This window comes from Pterocles gutturalis, unplaced genomic scaffold (assembly GCF_000699245.1).
Source record: "Pterocles gutturalis isolate BGI_N339 unplaced genomic scaffold, ASM69924v1 scaffold876, whole genome shotgun sequence".
Classification (NCBI taxonomy): domain Eukaryota; kingdom Metazoa; phylum Chordata; class Aves; order Pterocliformes; family Pteroclidae; genus Pterocles; species Pterocles gutturalis.
The window spans coordinates 57,108-65,229 of NW_010105183.1; positions in this window are offsets into that span (position 1 = coordinate 57,108).

Consider the following 8,122-nt stretch of genomic DNA (forward strand, 5'->3'; position numbering starts at 1 on the left):
TATTTATCATGGTGCTGGAAAGACATGGAAATGCTAGGGGAAATGAGTATTGGGCTGTCAATGGAAATAATAACCAGCTTCTTCTTTTGTCCGTCACTCTGTTTCTGGAAATATGCACAAGCAGTGTAGGAAGTCAAAAGTATTTATGGATCCTGCTCTCTTCTGAGTGGCACACAAGTACACAAGCTTAATGCATTTACCTGTCAGCCGTACACCTTCCCTGTGCCTTTAACCTTAATATCTGATTTTTGTCCCTTGCTTTATACTGTTGACCCTGACTCAGAGGCCAGTGCAAAATCCCCAAACTGTATTGCGCTAGCATCCCAAGAAGCCTTATTATGTGTACCTCTTTTCCCTTAGGAATACAGATAGGATTAATTTGAAAGAAATTCCCAAGAAATTGTAATATGTGTTTTGTCTCTTTTTTTTCTTGGCTTTTTAAAAAACATCAAGACTTACAAGATCATGTTCCCTGTGCATATATATTCTACTCTATTTTTTTTAACATGTGGCTGATCCTGACTGAATTTGACTTATTTATCATAGACAAATCCTATGAAGTTCTGTGGAAATAGATAGTTGGATAGAGGATGGAGACTTTTATTAATGCCCTCCTTTGCTGATGGTGACCTGCCCCCAAGGAGAAGACTACAGGATGTCTTTGCAGTGTTCTGAAATACTGGTGAATCCACTGGTTTTTATTTTTTTCAGCCTAATGATAATGAAATTACTTCATGATATAGGTAATTTAGTGGCATTTCTGAGGCCCACGTAAATGCTTGTTGTTTCTGTGTGCTCTTTCTCTTCCTACAACCAGCCCTTTGGTGGCACTCTTTCAGAGGAGACTACAGCAGCTGGGTATCTACACCTGATCTTCACTCTCAACACCATGCCAGAGATGCTGCTTTCTGTTTGGAGGTCTGACACTTCTTGTCCAGAGCATCTAATCCAGATGCTCTTCCTATGACAAACACTGTATTCTCCTTCAGCTGTGTAAAGCTGAGGTATTTAGGGATCAAAGAGCGGAGGTTTGCATCTCCCAAGAATTAAAAAAAAAAAAAAAAATTAATGAGGTGTCACACAGTTACTTCATTAAGCAAAATTTTGACAAACTGCTTCTTACAAGTAACTGCAATATCCATAATAACAGACCAGATTCTGCTGGCTTTTTGCATGGCCTTTGAATGGAAGAAATGTAGCAATAACTGAAATCAGTACTGCAAGACTAGAATCTTCCTGAGTGGTGTGTTTTCTTTATTCTGACCCTAAAGCAGAAGGGTTTGGGGATGTGATATGTCATTTCACTCCAGATGTGAATAAAAAACTTCTCAAGTTTAAAACTGTATTTTTCTCTATTTTACACTGGATATCTAAGGTTGGATGTCAAGCCAAAAGTGCTTACTCTTTCAGAGCACTTGTCTTTTCATTAGTTATCTCATGTAGATCTTATCTGGTTTACTCTAACTGTTGTTGAGAAATCTTCAGTGCTGGGGAGCTTCTGTTCTCAGGACAAATGGATAACCTCACTCTTCAAATGTGTCTTGAGGTCTGGCTTTGCTTGAGAATGAAGTATTCTAAGGTAGCTGTTGCTCTGAGACTGGCTGAGCACCATTCTGCTTGAGAGAGATGGTGAGTGATTGCATGAGTTGTTTCTTTTCCTGTTTCCTTCACTTACTAAACTTCTTATTTCAACCCAAGAGTTTTCTTGATTTTGCTCTTTGTATTCTCTCACCTGTATTATTGCTGGGGGGAGAGTGAGTGAGCAGTTGGCTGGAGTCAACCCACCCCAGTTTATTATTGTTATGTTGATGTATCTCTTTACTTCATTTATTTGTAAATCACGTAAGAGCAACAAATCTGTACAGCCCTGGCTGGGCTTTGCCTTATGCTTTATTTTCTTTGGGATTTATCTATAGCAGTCTAAATGTTTCCAAGCCTTAATTCCCTCTGCTTGAGACACTGTGACACTTCCTTTCTATCCACAGTGGAGTTCAGGTATCAGGCCTGCCTGAGTATTGCTCCTAGGTGCATAGTCTTGCTTGCAAGGTCAGCTGACAGAAGGTCCCAAGCAGTCTTACCTCCATAGAATCATTTAGGTTGGAAAAGACCTTTAAGGTCATCAAGTCCAACTGAAAACTTAACACTGCCAAGTCCACCATTAATCATATCCCTAGGTGCTTTTAAACACCTCCAAGGATGCTGACTCAACCACTTCCCTGGGCAGCCTGTTCCAACACTTGATAACCTTTTTAGTGAAGCAATTTTTCCTAATATCTGATCTGAACCTCCCCTGGTGCAACTTGAGGCCGTTTCCTCTCATGTCGCTACCTGGGAAAAGAGACTGACACCCACCTTGCTACAACCTCCTTTCAGGTAGTTATAGAGAGTGTAATACCTCCTCTGAACTGCCTTTTCTCCAGGCTAAACAACCCTGGTTCCCTCAGCTGCTCCTCGTAAGACTTCTTCCCTAGGCTCTTCACCAGCTTTCTTGCTCTTCTTTGGACAGGCTCCAGCACTTGCATGTCTGTCTTGTAGCGAGGAGCCCAAAACTGAACACAGTATTTGAGGAGTGGCCCCACCAGTGCCGAGTACAGGGGGACGATCAGTTCCCTAGTCCTGCTGACTATTTCTGATACAGGCCAGGATGCCGTTGGCCACCTTGGCTACCTGGGCACACTGCTGATCATGCATAGATAAGTGTCCAGATAAAGTACAGCAATAGTTAGGTCATTGTTAGTGAGCTTTTCAAAATACTTCATAGAAGCTGCTGCTGCACACTTACTAGCTGCCCTCCTTTGCTGTGCTGTGTACAAATGCTTTACAAAATAAAAATGAGGGAGGGAAGCAAGCTTCTAGCTGTAGGTAAATAACTAAAGTGTCAGAGTGGTGTAAGATGATAATCATAGTTAATTGTAGTCACGAGGGAGAGTTGGGCACTTCAAGGAGAAGTTCCACCCTTAGGTGCTACCAGAGAATGTTTTAGCTGGTTTCTTCTCATTATCTAGTGATGGTGACTCAGCTGCAATTACAAACTCAATGCTTACTTCTGTCCTCCCATGGCTTTGTAGGAAAAGCCCACATCTGTAGTCAAACAAGTTGTAAAAGGTAGCATCAATAAAGAACAAGCACTGAAGATGTCTTGGGGTCTTTTCTTTTTTTGCCTTAGGAGCCTGATAAATTCCATCACCCAGAGGCTGTTAGCCCACGTGTCAATAACACGCTTGGCTGGATCCCACTTTGGAGCCTCTGGTGTAGCAGCACTCTGCGTCCATTAGTGATAAATAGGTGCTATCTTCTGACCTCAGCTGCGTCTGAGCTGGGGGTGCTGGTGGCTCCTGGGCGCTGTGACAGTGTTCCCTCAGCAGCGAGGGGGTGACTCTGGCAGTGCTGTTGGAGAGGAAGATGCTCCTCAGTAATTCGGTCCTCCAGAGCTGTCTCCGCACCAGTAACACAAAGCAGCTTGTGCATTTGTTTTTGTTGTCGCTTGTGTCAATTCACCTCATACTTAAGAAATAAATTGAGAAAAATTTGAGTGACTCATTTGTAAATAAGGCCCAAATCAGCAGTGTGAGTGTGAATATTTTTTTCTGGTCATCCAAGCTTTAATTCTAATGGGATATGAACAAATTGTGCACAACTGTGATGTGAAACAGATGGTGCTAACTCCCAACAGGTTGGTTGTTACATTGTCCTACAAGACAGATGTTCCTGCGGTCTTCTCTGTATTATCAAAGCGAGAAATGCAGTTTAGTGTCTCTTTTTTCTTAATCTTTCCTAAATGCATTAAACAGATGCTCTGAAAATTGCATGAAGACGTAATTTCTTATTGATTTCAGTCACTGTCACTTCAGCTGTTGTCATAATCTAGGCCATACAGGGATTATGAGTGATGCAGTTTGGGGATGTTGTATTTGGGTCACATAAATGAAGCCAGATATTTAGAGGTGGTGCCCAGCAGCTTTTGTTCAGGGGGTTATGAAGAACGAAATCATTAGTATTTTTAGAAATGAAGCTGGGCCCTGTGGCTGCATTGGTGTGTCAGAGCTCCGATAAAAAGGTGTCTCTGGCTCTTCTGTCAGACGTTAGCAGTCTTGCAAGGCTTGTGAGCCAGACTGGGGGGGCTTTTCCCCCTTTGCCTTATGTTAGGTGGCTGTAGAAACCCTGTGAGAATTTGGAGATATCAGCCTCAAACTTCTGTGGGAGGAAAGTGATCCTGAGCCTGTGTCAGAATTGACCTGGGATCCTGGTGGCAACAGGCAGCCTCCAGCTCTCGCAGCAGCCCCTTGGGAGGCTGCAGCCTCTGATGCGAGTTCTGTGGCTGGGTCGTGGCTGCGGGGCCTTGGGAGGCTCCAGCCTCTGATGCGAGTTCTGTGGCTGGTTCGTGTCTGCGTGACTCCAGCCCTCATACCACCACGCGACTAGTAGTGCTGAAGGCCTCTGTTGTTACGATGGTTTTGGTGAAATACTGTCTTGATTTCTGGCCTGCGGCTTCCTGGCTTGTGACTCAGCTGCACCGCTGTTCGTGATGCACGCTGTCACGTTATCGAGTGAATTCCGACAATTGCTGGGCTATGTCTGCTTTTGCACGGGATAGCTGCTTAGCTGGATTTCTTCTTTGTCATGGGGTGCGCATCAAGCATGTACAGCATGGCAACGTAGCTGCCTGAGCGGTTAATGTTGCTTAATTTGATTTATGAAATCTACAAAAGGCCCAAATGTGGTGATTGTGGAAAGGGTGGGAGTTGAGTGGGGAGCATGGTGTATAGTTTAACTGGACAGGTAACTTTTGTTCTTGAAGGGCTGGAGTGAATCCGCTGTCCCCACACTGAGTCATAACGTGACTTCAGAGCCCGAGCTCAGTGATGTGATGGCTGTCGTGTTCAGCCTCTTCTAACAGCGCAAGCTGAATCTCTTGTTTCGAATCGGGGAGTCTTACTTGGAAAGCATTATCATATAATCATAGTGGCATAGATCTCTACTGTAATAAAACTGCTCCACAAAATAAAAAGGTAACCCAACAAAAAACCTGTAGCTGGGAACTCATCACACGAACTCATCACACTTTTTTTTTTTTTTTTTTTTGCATAATTGATAGTACAACCTAAGGCAGGAACTTTTATGTATTTGATGCCTGAGTCTATGAAAGACCAGACTAATTACAATGATAATTTGGAACTTTATCTAAGGCAGTTCTTCTCTATGAGACAGTTGGAATAAGTCACATATTTTCATTAGAAATGGTTGAAAGTCAGGTTTTTTTTATTTCATAAGAAGTTCTGCTGCTTCACAAAGGAATTTTGTGTCTGCCTTTGGGAATTCTGAAAAATAAAATAAACAGTTTTAAAAAAATACTTATTTCAACTCCAATTTCTCATTATTGATTAACAGCTGGTTTTAATGATTTTTAAAATGTTTAATGCAATAGCTGGCTTCTGCCATATTTTAGTAATGGTACTAGGTACTTTTTTATTATGTATTGAGTGCTATTACAGAAAAATCATGTGAAAATATTCTATAACAAAAAAGAAATCAGACTGGACAATTCTAACATGAATGTTTACATATTTTGAAAAAATATGTAGTTATTTGTGTTAAACTTCTATGGGTTTCTAACATAACTAAATTGAAGGTGGCACTTTCACTAAAAATATTTCAACAACAACAGCTCCTGCTGGCTCTGCTTACCCTGTAACATCCCCTGAGAGAAATGAGAGAGAAGAAAAGCTACAAGCCATTTTCTTTGACTATTTGCCACTGCCCATGAGAGCCAGCCTCCACACTGTGGCTGTAATTTGTAGTGAACTTGTCAAAAACCCTTGCAGTTGTGCATCTGACTGGAGAAGCTGGTGGGAGCTGCAGTGCTGCTGTTTGGATGTTCAGATCACTCCACCTGGTGCTGCCAAAGCACAGGTGTGGATTTTAGGACTAGAAAAAGTAACAGTAGATATTAGTTGTAATGCTCTGTTAGATCTTCTCTAGTTTGTGAGGGCTGCAAGTGCACTTGCAGTTGCGCATCTGACTGGAGAAGCTGGTGGGAGCTCCAGTGCTGCTGTTTGGATGTTCCACCTGGTGCTGCCAAAGCACAGGTGTGGATTTTAGGACTAGAAAAAGTAACAGTAGATATTAGTTGTAATGCTCTGTTAGATCTTCTCTAGTTTGTGAGGGCTGCAAGTGCACCCTCTGTGTGTGGTTATTCAAACCTTATGCTGGTGGGTAACTATTTTATTCTGGGATTAGCCTACAATAAAATGTTTGACCCGTCTCCTCCTAAGTCACTGTGGTGTTAAAAAAAAAAAATCTTCATGTGGCACAGGACAAGTGCATAATTTGTGCTTTTGAAATCAGCAGGAGGTGGAGCTATGAGTCAATCCATACTGCTCTTCTTCCCTGCCTCAGCTGGTTGGAAGATAGTGTGGTCCAGGAGCACCTGCCAGCTGTGAGACATACAGACTGGACCATCATAGTGTTGTCTTTTACGAAACAGAGATACTAATGGGATCGTCAGCCTATTCACCTTTGGTAAGAAAATCAGCGGTGGGGCAGGAGGATCTGGTTGGCTGTCTTGGTTGAGATTCATCAAAAGCAGATGCTTGGTGAATTTTGATCCTTACATGTCAAACAGGTCTGCAGTGGGCCAATTTATTTCTAGGAGAAGCAGATAGATGGTCTTGGTGGGATGGAGATGTATCTCACCACGAGGAGGAGAAATGGTAGGGCCCCCTGCTATCGCCATGGTGAATCTGAGTGGAAACTGAAAACTAGGGATAAAACTGGGAATTGTTGACTGCTGGGTTTCATCTCTGGTCCCTCTCTTGGCTTCTTGTCCTCAGGATCGGTTCATGCGAGCAAACCCGCACAGGAGGATTGGAATCAGGAGGAGGACTCGTGAAAGACTACACAGCGCTGAAGACGAGGTACGGTATAGAGGCAGCTTCTGGGTTGCAGGGAGAACGCTGCAGGGCATGAACAATGGCTGTGCAACCTGCAGTCTTCCATCAGCCTTTCCCATCTCTCCTTAAGCTTATTGTTACTGTTATTAGAAGAGGTGATATTTTTTTAATGGTTAGTTAAGGGGATATTTGTTTCTTCTCTGAGTGTGCTCTCTAGAGTGGAAAACATTCACTATGACTTGGGGCTTGGGAAGGTGAGGAAGGTGATGCACTTGTGGTTTAGATGCTGGGCAAGGAACTGGGAGAGCTGGATTATAGTATTTATTTTACTGTGACCTCACTAAATGATTGTAGTCACACCTCATAAAACCCAAGGCTCAGTCTTCAGGTTGGTTTTCCTTTGCTTTATGGAGACAGATGAGCAGATAAAAGGGATTTTTTCAGTGTCTGTGACTTAAAATAATTCTGAATGCTAATTTTAATGAAACAACTGGCAGAAGTTGTTGGAAGGTACTGAATGTGGTACATACTGGATATGTAACAAGTTATTCCCTTTTCTGAATAATGACTGGTTTGAGTGATATTAATTGATAGCTTAAAAATAATAAAAAAATTATACAGTGTGGTGGGCTTTTTCCCCCTGAGTTTCCTGAATCTGCTCTCTGTCTGTATTCAGTGCAGAAGTATGAGGCTAGCTCTTTGGACCTGGGAGAGCAGTGAACTCACTACCTGCTAAGCACAATGGAATAATAATTGGTTTTGTGTCTGCTTATTTTCTTAGTCCTTCAGGTGTCTCATGAATAAGTTTTCTCTAAACTCCTGGAAATGGATGTCACTAAAGCTGAGGATGAAAAGTTAGTTCTCTGTATTTGGGATGAAAAGTTGAGCTTTCAGCAATTCTGATCATCTACTCCTGTCATTCTCTCTAGGTCCAGAAACGTTGCTGCCAAAAATTCTGCTGAGGTTGATGGGATTTTTCCAAACCTGCTGGTTTTGTTCAAATGACACCATTTGAGGGAAAACCATTGGGTTGGAAATTTTCCAGTGGGCTCTAAATAGCATCTAGCTTGGTGACTTACTGCTTTTTAGATAGTTAATCTGCTCCTGTCAGGAGACTTGCGTAACAAAATGAGAGTTACACCAGGAGGTCCTAAGGAGACTGCTTCTCAGAAATCACGATGCTTTGATAGTTTAATTGCTCTTTTCAATTACATTAATGGAGCTACTGCTTC